This window comes from Natator depressus, chromosome 10, assembly GCF_965152275.1.
Source record: "Natator depressus isolate rNatDep1 chromosome 10, rNatDep2.hap1, whole genome shotgun sequence".
NCBI lineage: Eukaryota > Metazoa > Chordata > Testudines > Cheloniidae > Natator > Natator depressus.
In genome coordinates, this window is record NC_134243.1 from 15,029,230 (window position 1) to 15,042,897 (window position 13,668).

The 13,668-nt window shown below is 45.2% G+C and overlaps 1 long non-coding RNA gene across 2 annotated transcripts; it reads right to left on the minus strand.

The window, feature by feature from the left end:
- Positions 1-5,500: 5,500 nt before the first annotated feature.
- On the minus strand, positions 5,501-9,979 carry LOC141994382 (uncharacterized). 2 transcript variants are annotated; one of them, XR_012641116.1, is made up of 3 exons: positions 9,938-9,979; positions 9,355-9,395; positions 5,501-5,846 (listed from the first exon to the last, which is right to left on the minus strand). It is a non-coding gene; the product is annotated as an uncharacterized LOC141994382 (long non-coding RNA). The 2 variants fall into 2 exon arrangements; XR_012641115.1 differs by having other exon boundaries at positions 9,911-9,944.
- Between the last annotated feature and the right edge of the window lie 3,689 nt (positions 9,980-13,668).

The following is a 13,668-nucleotide window of genomic DNA, read 5'->3' on the forward strand; positions in this document are numbered from 1 at the left end:
AGTGCGCTTGTTACTGCTACACCACCACCACCACTTAGCACTTTTCATCAATGGGTTTAAAAGTACTTTATAAAGGAAGGCATCGTCCATATTTACAGAAACAGAGATGGTGTGCCCAATGTTATCACAAACCGTGATTTTGGATGACCAACTTGAGCTAATTTGGGCCTCATTCTCAGAGTCAAATCAAGCAAAGAGATAATTTCAGAGACAAGGTGGGTGAGGTAATATCTTTTATGGGACCATTGTCTCTCTGACCAACAGAAGTTGGTCCCATAAAAGATATTACCTCACCCACCTTTTGTCTCTAATATCCTGGAACCAACACGGCTACAGCATCACTGCATACAACAAAGGATCGTTTAAGTCAGTCTGTGGAGCACTGGAAAATGTTTGTATTTTTTAAATAAATATCATATCGATGTGTTGATGTATCTGTGTGATAGTGCCCTGTCTGAATGCAACAAAAGGGATTGTTAAAGAAACCAGGCAGGAAAGGTAGAATGATAGCCTAGATAAGGAACATCCTTTCAAACAGAATAGTCAGATTTATAGCCTCGAGGAGGGACTCCTCAGCCCCAAGCCTGGTGATGAGGCTGTTTGCCAAGGCTCAGAATCTGGAAATCAAAAGTCAGTTATTTTTTAAATACTCTACGTAGAGGGCTAGAAGGCGGTGGGGGAGTTGTCAGGGGCTGCAGGATAACATAGGCTGACTGAGAGTTGGGGTCTGTAGCAAGCAGATTGTAACTTAGACCCCAAGAAAACAGGGAGCACCAAGGCTAGGTCATATCTACCTAGAGATTGGAGGGGAGGGTCAAATGTAGGTAAAAGAGTACGCACGTGGATTTAAAGTAACAGAAATCTGTTTCCTCAAATGCTGTGCACCTTTTGAGAAAGATCAACTATATTTTCTTTTAAAGAAGCTGTTTTTATATCACTGCACACTGTTACTGTTCACCGGCTCCCAAAGAGACACTCTTGCAGGAGCCAAGCCCCTGGAACCGGCTCACTGTCATAGCTGGCAATCAGGGAAGTATAACCCAGGGGAGAGCTGGGTGAAATTCTTTGGCCAAAGCTGTTTTTTGTGGCGTTTGTTTGGGTAAAAAAATGCAGAGTCAGCCACGTTGACACATACAGCAATCTCATGTTGGTTTACCAATTTGGGTAAAAAAAAAATTCTGAAATGAAACTTCATTTTTTTAATTCAAAATCAACTTTTCATTTTGAAATTGTCAATTTTATTTTAAATTTTTTAAAACATTGAACCATGGGTAAAAGTAGGTGCCTTACACCCTGAGCCCTCAGAAAGGAAAGGGAAGGGGTGCCGACATTGATTGGGTCACGCCTTGAGCCCTTGGTAGAGTATAGGCGGGGTGCCCTAAATTTTTGCAGGTAACATCTTGGCCTTGTTCTCCAATCAGTAAGGTGAAGATTTTGTCAGAGATATTTTTAGTAAAAGTCAAGGGCATGATGCGGGCAATAAACAAAAAATCACAGAAGCTCACAACCTGTCCTTGACTTTTACTAAAAATCCCCTGGGGCAGGGGGTCGGGCGCGGGGGAGGCTAACAGTCAGAGCCCTGCCAAGAGCCGACTCAGCCCGGCTGCTGCTCCAGCCCCGGGGAGGCCGCAGCTCGATCTCCAGGCCTAGGGGGCCAGAGCTACTGCTGTAGAAGCCCTGGGGGCTGACTGCCAGCCCCAGTGGCCATGGCTCCAGCCCCGGGGGCTAGGGTTACCACCTCTTGGGGGAGGGGAAGGCTCCCATCCCTCCCCCACAAGGCAAGCCCACTGCAACCTCAATCCCCAACCACAAGGCAACTCTGCAACCTCCCCCCAACAGCCACTTATAGTATCTAGAGAGATAACACATACACATAAGATTGATAACATCATTGACAACAAATGAATATTTGTTTTATCAGCACACTTTGCCAGCCAGTCTTTGTAATCTGTTTCATTTAGCCAGTTGTCATTGAATGTGCAGTTTCTGATGCAAGTTTTTAGGGGGGTGTAGTAGGATCTCTGATCTTCCATTCTTTAATATGCCTCACACGTCTCCTCACTCTCACGTGACTCAAACACTCTCTCACACACGCGCGGTGCAATTGCATGTTGGTGGGCCCACAGCTGCTGTATTTTCAACTGTTTTGATCTGTTATCGCTTAAACTACAGAAGTGGGAAAACTGCAGAATCTTTAGCGGGACACAAAAACGTTTTGCATTAGATATCCCAGTGTATTGTGATAATAATGCAAATGCCACATAAAAAGAAAACCTGGCAGATTAAATTATTTTTCTGGCAACTGGCCAAAGCCATTCAAAAAACAGAGAGCCTGGTCAAATACTGGCTAGGTGGTAACTCTACCAGGGGGCTGCTCTGGTCCTGGTGGCCACAGCTCTTGTTCCAATGGCCCCTGCTCCAGCCTTGGAGGCTGACCTAGCCCCGGCCGTTGCTCATGCTCCAGCCCCAGGGGCCACTGTTCCTGTGGCAGCGGTTGTCACTCTGCCCAGGAGCTGACCTGGACCCAGCAGTTGTTTCGGCAGTGGAGACTGATCGCTGCCACTGCTCAAGCCCTGGGCCACTACTCCAGCCTCACCACTGCTCCTGGGCGGGGGCTGACAGCTGCTCCAGCCTCCGTGCTGCAGCAGGCTGAGTCAGCCGAAGAAGTCACGGAGGTCCGTAACAGTCACAAAATCCCTGACCTGACAGAATTGGATCTTTACCAATAAGATAAACTAATAGTTTTACTTTCCTGCTGTTGTCATCCTCCTGCAGGGCCAGATCCGAACAGCTTGAATTCCTTCTTCCACCTGCTCCTTCCCTGGGCTAGGTGCGTGTCTGCAAAATCCAAAGCTCTGGGGAGCATCAGACCAAGTTCCATGGCCCACGCTGCTAACTCTGCACTTCAGAGAACTCTCTGCTTAGATCCTGCCCCTAGTTTCATTTGCAAAGAGCGGAGCTGAGTGCAAGGTCTATTAAACCCTGTACCTTGCAACAACCTGCACTGGGGCTGGATTTATTAACATAACAAAATATTCAAAATAAGTGCTCAAATCCCCATCAAGTCCATGTTCCCAATCTTCCTGTTGAGGCTTGCCCAGGCCCTTTTCCCTGAAAGCTCAAGGTTCCTTGCTGGAGCCTACTCCTTCCCAGCAGACTATGTACTCTGCCTTCTCTTGTTCTGCTGCTCTTTCTAGGATAATCAGCTCCTCCATCCCCAACTAGTTCTAATAATTAAACCCCACACACCATCCCAGGGGCAGCAGGCAGGGCTAATTGTATGGTGCTGGCTGTTTAGTGCAATCAGACCACAACCCTCTGGAGACAATCCTGCAAAGCCCCTTCTCAGTGCTCCAAAGAGATTGCAGGGCATGTTGATGCAAATCCAGCACTACCAGGTGGAACTCAGATATTGTCGAGAATGGTTACTGGTGCATGCTGCCACCCTGAGCAGGGCACATCTACCCAGAGAGTTGCGGGCAAGGGGATCATGACACTGAATCCATTAACATGCTGCACCATCTCCCAGTTTCAAAGCGAAGCTAATAGAAAACAGAGACACTACAGAAAAAGACATCCGATTACAGGCAGCCAAGAGAAGGATAGTAGCAGGGTGGCCAGAAGATAAAAGCCAAGCAGCAGTAGGAGCAGAACCATATTTTCAAACTAAAAATGAGCTCAGTGTGCAGGATAGAGTTATATTTCAAAGACAGAGCGGTTGACCGCATCTTATTACACAGGGATGTCATGCAAAAAACACCACACCTCGGCATGGACAGCTGTCTTAGCCAGGCTTGAGTGTGTGTTTACTGGCCAGGAATAAATACATATCTCCACTACTTGATAGAAGGGTGTGACAGCTGCCAGTCATGTGATAACCACCAGCAGAAAAAGACTTTGTGACCACATGAGCTGCCCAAGTGACCAAAGAAAAAGGTGGGAACCGACTTATTTACCTTCAGTGAAAAGCAATATTTGATTACAGTGGACTATTGTTCAAATTTTTGAGAGGTCATTGCCTGATACAAAGAGCAAGTCAGTGAGTGGCAAACTGAAGGCCTACTTTGTGAGCTATGGCTTTCCAGACACTGTATTAAATCGCCAACAGACCCCAATTTGCCTCACAAGACTATAAGGAATTTGCACGCAAATGGGAGTTTGGCCACCACAGTTCCTCCCCAGAATATCCACAGAGTAATGCTAGGGTGGAATCAGCTGTGAAAATGGGTAAAGAGACTGCTACACAAGGCTGTTTCTTCTTAGCATTTTTGGCACACAAGCATACCCCATCGCAGGGTGCCAAAACAGTCCAGTGCAGACACTGATGGGACAAAAGACCAAAATCCTTCTACCAGTGAGGAGAGACCTGTTGCAGCCAGAAGGATACCGCCTGGAGCAGTGGTTCTCAACCGGGGACCTGGGCCCCCTGGGGAGCCGCGTGCAGGTTTCAGGGGGTCTGCCAAGCAGGGCCAGTATTAGTCTTGTTGGGGCCCAGGGAAACAAGCTGAAGCTCCACTGTGTGAGGCTGAAGCCCAGGGCCCCAAACCCAGCCATCTGGGGCTCAAGCCGAAGCCTGAGCAACTTAGCAAACCATTGATAACTACTCTTTGAGTATGGTTTTTCATCCAGTTACACACGTACCTTACAGTAATTTCACCTAGACCATGTTTCCCTTGTTTGCTTATGAGACTGTTGTGTGGGACTGTGTCAAAAGCCTTAGTAAAATCAAGATGCATCATATCTACTGCTTCCTCCTATCCACTAGGCCAGTAACCCCACCAAAGAAGGAAATTATGTTGGTTTGGCAAATCTATGTTATCTATTTATTCTTGAGGAATCTATGTTGTCTATTAATAACCCTATTATCCTCTAGGTGCTTCCAATTTGATTAATAATTTGTTCCAGTATCTTTCCAGGTATCAAAGTTAGGCTGACTGATCTATAATTCCCTGGGTCCTCGCTGTTTCCCTTTTAAAAAACAGGTCATATGTTTGCCCTTCTCCAGTCCTCTGGGACCTCACCCATCCTTCATGAGTTCTCAAAGATAATTGATCCAAGGCTGCTTCAGCTACTGCCTTAAGTACCCCAAGATAAATTCCATGAGGCCCTGCCGACTTCAATACATCAAACTTGTCTAAATATTATTTAATTGTTCATTCTCTATTCTGTCTTGTGCTCCTTCCCATTTCCTACTTTGTAACTGATTTTAAACAAACAACTTAATTACAACAGATCCTCACTAATTCACCTAACGCTTGGGAGATCCACTGCTAATTACCTGCCAATATTAAAAGTTTAATAAGTAAACAATCACAATTAAAAAACCCATCAAAAACATTTTGTTCATTTGTCAACTGCAGTTTATGGTTTCTTTAATTATTTACAATATGATAATACTTCCTATTATACTAGTCAATATATCGTATTATATGTTGTATTAAATCTTAATATAGGACACTTCACTAGAGTGTCTTCCTAGGAATACTTGCTCTCCGCTTTTCCATTGTGCAATGACGTGTTTTGTTCTTCTTGTTGTGCGTATCCTGATGACATCGGCTTTTATTGATTTTGTGACTTCAATGTAAGTATCGACGTACAGATCAGATGATAATGTTCTTGTTTTGTGACTTGCAACGACTAGTTCCACTGTTCTTTTAGCCATTTTCCATCCTGTGATACCCTGGGTCGTGAGCATTGGTCAGGCCGATGCATGGTCTATGCTCAGTTTCCTGGTTTATTCTGCTTTGTGTGGCTTGTTTGGCAGAAGAATTTTGCAGCAGTGCATTCAGGATGCCAGCCCATGGGCCCTGTAGCTGTGGTACCCCCTCCAGTTTGGCCGGGTCGCCCTAGAGTAATAGAGGTATGGTCAGGCTCCCTACTACCGTGGATGCTAACTCGACACCTTCTCGGATTGGTAAGATCTGCCATAGCATACGCTCCACCATACTTCACTGTCAAACCCCGTTCACCCCACATCAATGCTGAGGTGGGGAGGGAGGATTTTGTGGGAGCATCTGCTATGAAGTTATGGCTTAGAAGTGAAATGCAAACAATTGTATCTATTATAGAGTTAGTGGGTTAGCAAGGAGTGGTTTAGCATGGTTATATTAGGAGTAGTTTCTAATAGAAACACCAAATGTACCTTATGACCCCAGTCCTGCCAACACATTGATGAGTAATTTTATGCACATAAGAAGTCATGAGGCTTCTCATATGTGTAAAGTTACTCATGTGTGTAAGTGTTTGCAGTATCAGAACCTAAAACTGCCTGTTTCCCCTATGTAGAAAATTATAGCTGTAATAAAATAAGACGCATTGAAAGGGTAATTTGAGCAAAGAGTTTTATCTTCAGAACAAATAAATGTTGAAAAACAACTGGAGTTTATCTTATTTATATTGATGATTTCTAGTAAGTTTCCATGGAAGAGACATTATTTCTGATTTTTATCTTACAAGGAATGGATACCATGAAACCCACTTGATCCCAATACTTTTTTTTAATTATTAAGAGTGAGAAAAGCACAAAGCTCTGGAGAGTAATTTACACTATTAGTAATAGTTGCTAACGTGTAAATCTCCTCCAGAAATTCACAGCTTGGTATTCCAGAAAAAAAAAAAAGTGCTTCTGTTGTAGGTAAACATTTCCACACATCAGCAAGTCAATGTCTTGAAAGCGGCCAGCTGAGTTACAAGTTGCTCAGACTCAAGCTGCTTAGGAACTTCATTTGTTTTGAGAAGTAATTACATACACACAAATCTGAAATATGGTTCCAGATGGCAAATTAAATCTTTGAAGAGTAATAGATGTACTAACTTCATAATACGGCCATAAAAAATCCACTTCCCAACTAGACACAGCAAAAGAGTTACCAAACCTCAAGAGAAATACTGCGTCTCAGTCGTGAGCTGCAAAAATGTATTTTCATTTCATATGTACCACAACTCATTCACATATTTTATTGAGGAAACTTTTTGTACAGATAACTTCTTATCCCTCAGTTAATTTGACCCAATCATCTCTTTGCCCAGTAGGGGAAATACCAGTTTCAACATCTGATTATGGGTTTCTCATTTAAAAGTGCCTTACACCACTAGTAACTATAGGCCTCTGGGCTGACATACTGACTGTCTGAGGAACATATTAAAATGTGTGCCTTTTTCTTCATTGTCCTAATTTACAGAAGAGAAAACTGAGACAGAGAAACTAAGTGACTTTCCCAAGGCTACACAGGTGGTCAGTGGCAGTGCTGGGAACAGAACATAAGAGTTCATTATGTAACCTGAGAAAGAGGAGGAATGATCATGTTACACTTTCCCCCACCCCCCGCCATCTTTATTCTTCCTTTCAGAATTCAGTTGGTACATGTGAGCTGAGATATCCCTGCTAGTTATACTTGTGGTACTTAGGAACCCCAGTTTACAGTCTGATCTGGAGAACAGTCTTATGAAGTTTAGAGGTAAAATTTTGCATTTTTGTTTACAATATCGGCATGATGAGGACTATGAAGGCATAGAAAGCTGGACCCCACATGACCCCTATCCGGGGACAATGATAGGCTTCAGCAGTATACGTTGCAACTGTGACCTGACTTGCTGTTCTTGAGGGGTTTGTCTAAGAAGTGTATGCAAACAGCAGACACACATTGCCTACATTTTTCAAGTTTTGATTTGCATTAGGTAGCAAGAGCTCAGGCAATGTACACTGGGACTGTTTCATTGATTCTATTTCACCAGCAAACAGCAATTGCAAAATGGCCCCCTCATGTAAGAAGCATTTCCTGGACAGAGAAGACTACACACAACAAGTGTTGCAATTATAGAATTTTTATTGAGCCCCATAGAGTTAAGTCTAAATGGATCAATGGAACTCTGACAATTAACACCAGCTGAAGATCTGACGTAACACCAGTATTACGTCCCCAAACACGTAATACTGAAAATTTAAAGACAATATGACCAGCCAGATACAACACAGGTAAAGTTGGTTTACACACAAACTTGAACTGAAATAACTCCATTGGCTTAATTCACACCTTTTGTTATTTTGCTGCAAGTTTGTGTGTGGACATTTATTTTGAAATAAGTGTCCTTTTTGGTTCAGCTTAAGATAGAGAAAAAATGTTTATGGCTAGTCTACACTAGAAAGGAGATGACACTTACACAGGGAAAGGGGATCTTGTACTGGTACAGTTATACCACCTCCCCAAACAACAGAAGCTATACCAGCAAAAAGAAAAGGAGTACTTGTGGCACCTTAGAGACTAACCAATTTATTTGAGCATAAGCTTTCGTGAGCTACAGCTCACTTCATTATACCAGCAAACGGAGTCTCCTGCTGTTTTAGTTGTATCCACGGGGCGGGGGAGTTTGCCAGTGTAGCTAAATCAGTCAGGGGTATGGAATTTTTCACACCTTTGACAGACACAGCTATGCCGGCAAAACTTTGTTGTCTAGACCTGGCCTTAGCTTAAGTTGGTCAAAAAATTACTTAAGCTAAATTAATATAGGACACTTCACTTCCAACATAAGTGTCCACACAGAGACTTATACAGAAATAACAAAAGGTATGAATTAAAATGAATTAAATGTCTGGGTGTGTAGGCTAGCACTTCACCAAAAAGGATCAGTATTCAACTAGCTGGAAGAATCAAGAAAGTGAGCTCTGTAACAGATACAAAATCAAATGGGTAAGAGGGAGCCTATGAATGGCCAACAGCAGGCCAACCAAAAATCAAAATTTCAGCATTACCAATAACAACTGTCAAGAGATGGCATCACACCCTCCCCTTAGGAGGAAGCTCTTTGGCCAAGGATGCTCAACTGAGGAAAAAACTGAGCCCAGCCCAGTCTCGAGTGAACCTGGAGATGAAGAACAAACCTGCCTGCTTACTGTGTCTGCAGGCTGGCGATTTAAGGTGAGAAAAGATCAGTCAAATACAGAGAAAATGGCAAGATTAGATAAGATTAGGATTCCACTGAGGTGTCTGGAATGAGAACCAAACCTATCCTAAATTATGAGAAAACCGCTAATCATGCTCTGTTAGTCAGAGCCAGAGGATTTGATTCTGTGTCCTTGGCAACAGAGTTTGGGAACAACAGGGCACGCTGGCAGCCTGCGCTTTAATGGAAGACGACAATGCTTCACACTGAGGAGTTGATATAGGAGGTAAAGAGTTTATCTCACTCCATCTGGCTTTTCTCTTTACTGCGCCTTCCTGATAAAGTTTATTCATTTCTGTTGATTTGTTGAAGCAATTGAAACAAAAGGAAAAATCTACATAACTGTCAGGCTCACATATTTATGGGACACAATGCATGAGGAATACAAACTCAAGAGTCACTTTGAGACATTACCTTGACTATGGAGTACACATTCCTGCCCAAAAGCTTCTTTCCTATGGTGTGTCATTAGACAGGGAACAAATAAATACGATTAGCTATGATTTCTTTTGTGAAGCAAACTAAGGAAAGCTAAGACATGGAAAGTTAACTGGTAACACTATCCTATTATACAGTTGTAAACAGAAAGGGGGGACAAAGATATTAAGTTGAAGCTGAAAGATCTGCCTCAGCTCCAAGTACTTCTTGTGTGATTTCTGTCATTAAAAGAAAACAAACTGTATTAAAGGTGAAGAGGGATAAAAAACAACAGATTAGCCAACATAGGGACAAATTGTGGTCTGGGTCACTAAGGGTATGTCTACACTGCAATTAAAAACCTGCGGTGGCAGAAGTAAAAGCGGGCCGCAGGGCCGTCCCTGGGCATACAGAGAATACGCAGCTGCCTATTGCCCCAAATTTCATGGTGCCGTAGGCAGCTGCGAGGGGCAGGCCCATGGGGGGACAATTCCCTCCACCCCACCTCTCACCCTTCCCCCCCCGCTCTGCCCCCGGCCCGCCCCCATTCCACCTCTTCCCCCAGCGACGCCGCACTCACCAGGGGCGGCGGGAAGCGGAGCAGCCCGGCCCCAACCTTCCTGCCGCCGCCGGTGCGTGCGGGGAGGTTGGGGAAAGGACGCGCTCCGCACGCACCGGCGGCGGGAAGCGGAGCGACGCGGCCCCAGCCCGCTCCACTTCCCTCGCCCCGGCTCCAGCCGTGTTGCGGGGAGGGGGGAGTTGGGGAAAAGACCGGGACGGCGGCGGAAGCGGAGCACCGCGCTGGGAGCTGGCGGAGGACAGCGGGCTGGGGCCGGGCTGCTCCGCTTCCCGCCACTTCCCCAGGCGGGGGGGAACGGACCCCTTCCCGCAAGCCCCCTCCCCCGAGCGACACGGCTGGGGCTGGGTGAGGGAAGCGGAGCGGGCTGCTCCTGGCCCCCCCCGCTAATCCCCCGGGCCACTCCGGGTCTGTGGGGCCCCCCAAAGCGCCCCCGCCGGCCTTGAGCGCAGCCCAGACCCTAGGGTGGGGGAGGGAGGAGCAAGTGCTTCCCCCCCCGCCGAGGCCCCACACAGTCCCCCCGCGGGGGGGGGGGGTGTGCGTAAGGCACCAAAATGGCTAGGGACTGCCCTGGCGGCCCTTTAAATCACCCCAGGCGCATGGGCCAGGCAGCTTGGAAGGGCTGGCAGAGGGAGGCTGACAAGCCCCGCCCCTTCTGCCTGAGGCCCCGCCCCTTCTGGGGGGCCTGGGGCCAGGCCCCCCTACTAGTAAGTATTTTCTCTCACTTTCACCCCTGCGCGGCAGGCCCATACCATCTGATTCGGGCTGCAGAGCTGCTTCATCGCCCTATAGACTTCTGGGCTGGGGCTGCAGTTCACCTCAGACGGCATGGGTCAGCAGTGGGTTTTTAATTGCTGTGTAGACATACCCCAAGAGGAGAGCTGCATATCTGTTTAAAATACTTATATGCCCCCTCCCATTACCATAGTATTTGAGACTCTCAGGCTTTAATGGGTTTAGCCTCATGAGGTAGGGAAATGCTATTTTACAGATGGCAAACTGAGGCATAGAGACACTAAGTGACTTACCCACAGTCATACAGGAAGCCTGTGGTAGAGCGGAGACTTGAACGCAGGTCTTCTGAATCCTGGACTGTACCTGAAGCACTAGAATCCCTCAGTCGAGGGCCACCTCAGTCAAAATGCGTAGGGATCATTGGTCTGAGAGCTAGATTGTATATTATAAATTTCTACCTTCTAGCAACCCTGTAGGTAATCTCTGCAGAAGCTAGCCTTCGCTGCAATAAGTTCTTGGGGGAATCCCTCCGTGCTATGGGAATTGAGGGTGCTCAGCATTTTGCAGGATTGGTCCTAAGGTTGCCACCATATTAACAAAAAGAAGAAAAGTCTTATGCAACAACATAAAAAAAACAGATTAATTCCATTTCAATTAGAGAAGAGGCCAGATAGGCACAGAGCACATCAGCTGTCATCACTCACTGCAAATAGGCATAAGGAGGCTCATTTTGTTGAAGGTCTATGGATATAATTGAAAATTAATATTTTATTCATTCAGAGCTTCCCTCTCATCCCTCACTCAAATTGTCCTGTCTTTTGCTAGCTTTCCTCTAAACCATTCCATTGGGGATGGGGAACCAATGTTAATATAATGAGAGAATAATGGGGTATTAAAAATATACTTGCAGGTGCATATAGCAATGTTGCTTAACTGAAGGGGTGCCCATTCAACATGGTACTTAAGCACACATCCCATTGACTTCAGGGGGGACTACTCATGTACCTAAAAGACCTTACTGTATTGGGGCCTTAGGCCCTGATCCTACAGACACGTATGTAACCCACTTAACTCAATGGGATTATCCAGGGACCTGAAATTAAGCTCATATGTAGTACTGCAGGATTGGAGCATGAAGTCCTAATGGGTACATTTATCCTCATATTACCTTCTGAAGTAAGGAAGTGCTATTATCCCCATTTCGCATGGGGAACTGAGGCACAGAGACACTAAGTGACTTGCTTACAGTCACACAGGAAACTTATGACAGAGGAAAGAATTGAACCTGGGTCTCCCACGTCACAGGCCAGTAACCTAACCATTGGACAAGATGGCCTCTCCTTACATTTGTTAGTAAAGCAAAAATAAAGTTGTGGCTGAGGTTTTTTTTTTTTTTTAAACTTCATTTTCAAGTCGATTCTTGTACTTAGTTTTTGGAGGTTTGCAGTGTAGTTTTTAAACTTTCCTTGGTTTATGTTGTATACATTTCTCATCAGAAGCATCAAGACAAGCAAAAGGTTGCAGAGAGTGTGACAAATGTTACTCTCCGATCTCTTTGTTCTTGCAGGGTTGGGTTTTTTTTTAAAAAGTCACATTTCATTTTGCTACTAACAGAACCTTTGTACCCTGGACAAATTCAATAACCATGACTCAATCTACAACCCATACTGAGCCGTCTTCCGTTTCATCTTACCTATTAAAATCAGCACAGAGTGTTTGATGAGTGGAGAAAGGATTGATTCCAAGCTATATAAACTCTGACAAAGTGGAGGGGTGCACTAGAATCATGAAAGAGCTACTGTATTACTCAGGGCTACAAACGTCAATTCATGCTCCTTTCAACGTGAGCAAACACTTCATGTGTCATCCCTTTCACCTCTGACTTTTAGGAGCCATATTTCTGCAATTATGCATCACCTTTTTACTTTTCATTTATTATTTATCTGATGGGGCCAGTAACAGATGGCACCTTGTGCTTTCAGAAAAAGGCCTGTTGTCTTTCAGCCCTGGGTCAAGTCACCTGCTTAACTGCTATTTTGCAACAGCACAGGGCACCGTATAAGCATTAAATATCAGCAAAGGTGTGTTTAGTGCTGCCTCTCTTCAGCTAAAACTTTTCTACCCAAAGCCGCAGTCCAGCTCAACAGTAGTCAGTCAGATGCATGACAGCTCACATTTTTGCAGTCATGCTGATTTCTACTGGGCCAAATCTTAGAATCCTTACTCAGCACCAAATCCTCCAGCCCAGCCTGAGGAAGGGTTACAATTACAGCAAGCCCAAAATACACAGGTACTTTGCAGGGTGGTGCAAGATGCTTGATGGATCACATACTGGATAATAGCACAGGAGGACTCCATTGTTATTAAATTAAGTGAGCTCTTTACTAATGCACCAATTTATAGAGATGCCCCAAATGCAGCTCAGCCTTCCTAGCAATCCACACACACTGATTTCCTGGTGCCTCCTTGAAATTATTCTCTTCTTCCAGGTTGCTATACTAGACCAGAAAAGACTACAGAGGGGGTACCCCATTATCTTGGCACTCCCCTAGGGGGCCTGTCCACCTGGCACTGTGAGAGGTGATAATTAGAGAGGAAGCCAACGTCCTGGCCAGAAGATCAGCAGCTGCACAGGTCCACTGACCACAACACACAAATAGACAGGTACTGTGGTACTGTGACAGTCCTAAAGTAGCATGTGGTAGTTGGTGTATATACAGGCCTCTGACAGAGTACTGGGAAGCAACACCTATTGAGTTCTGGGGAAGCAAGCAGGCACAAGCCCACCCACGTCTGAAGGCCCGTACTCCAGCCTAAGGAGGGGAGCCACTAAACCCAGGGCTCAAATGAATTGGGGGGGACAACAAATGATAAACCAGGAACAGATAGGGTTGCCAACCCTCCAGGATTGGTGTGGAGTCTTCAGGAATTAAAGATTAATCTTTAATTAAAGATTATGTCATGTGATGAAATCTCCAGGAATACATCCAATCAAAATT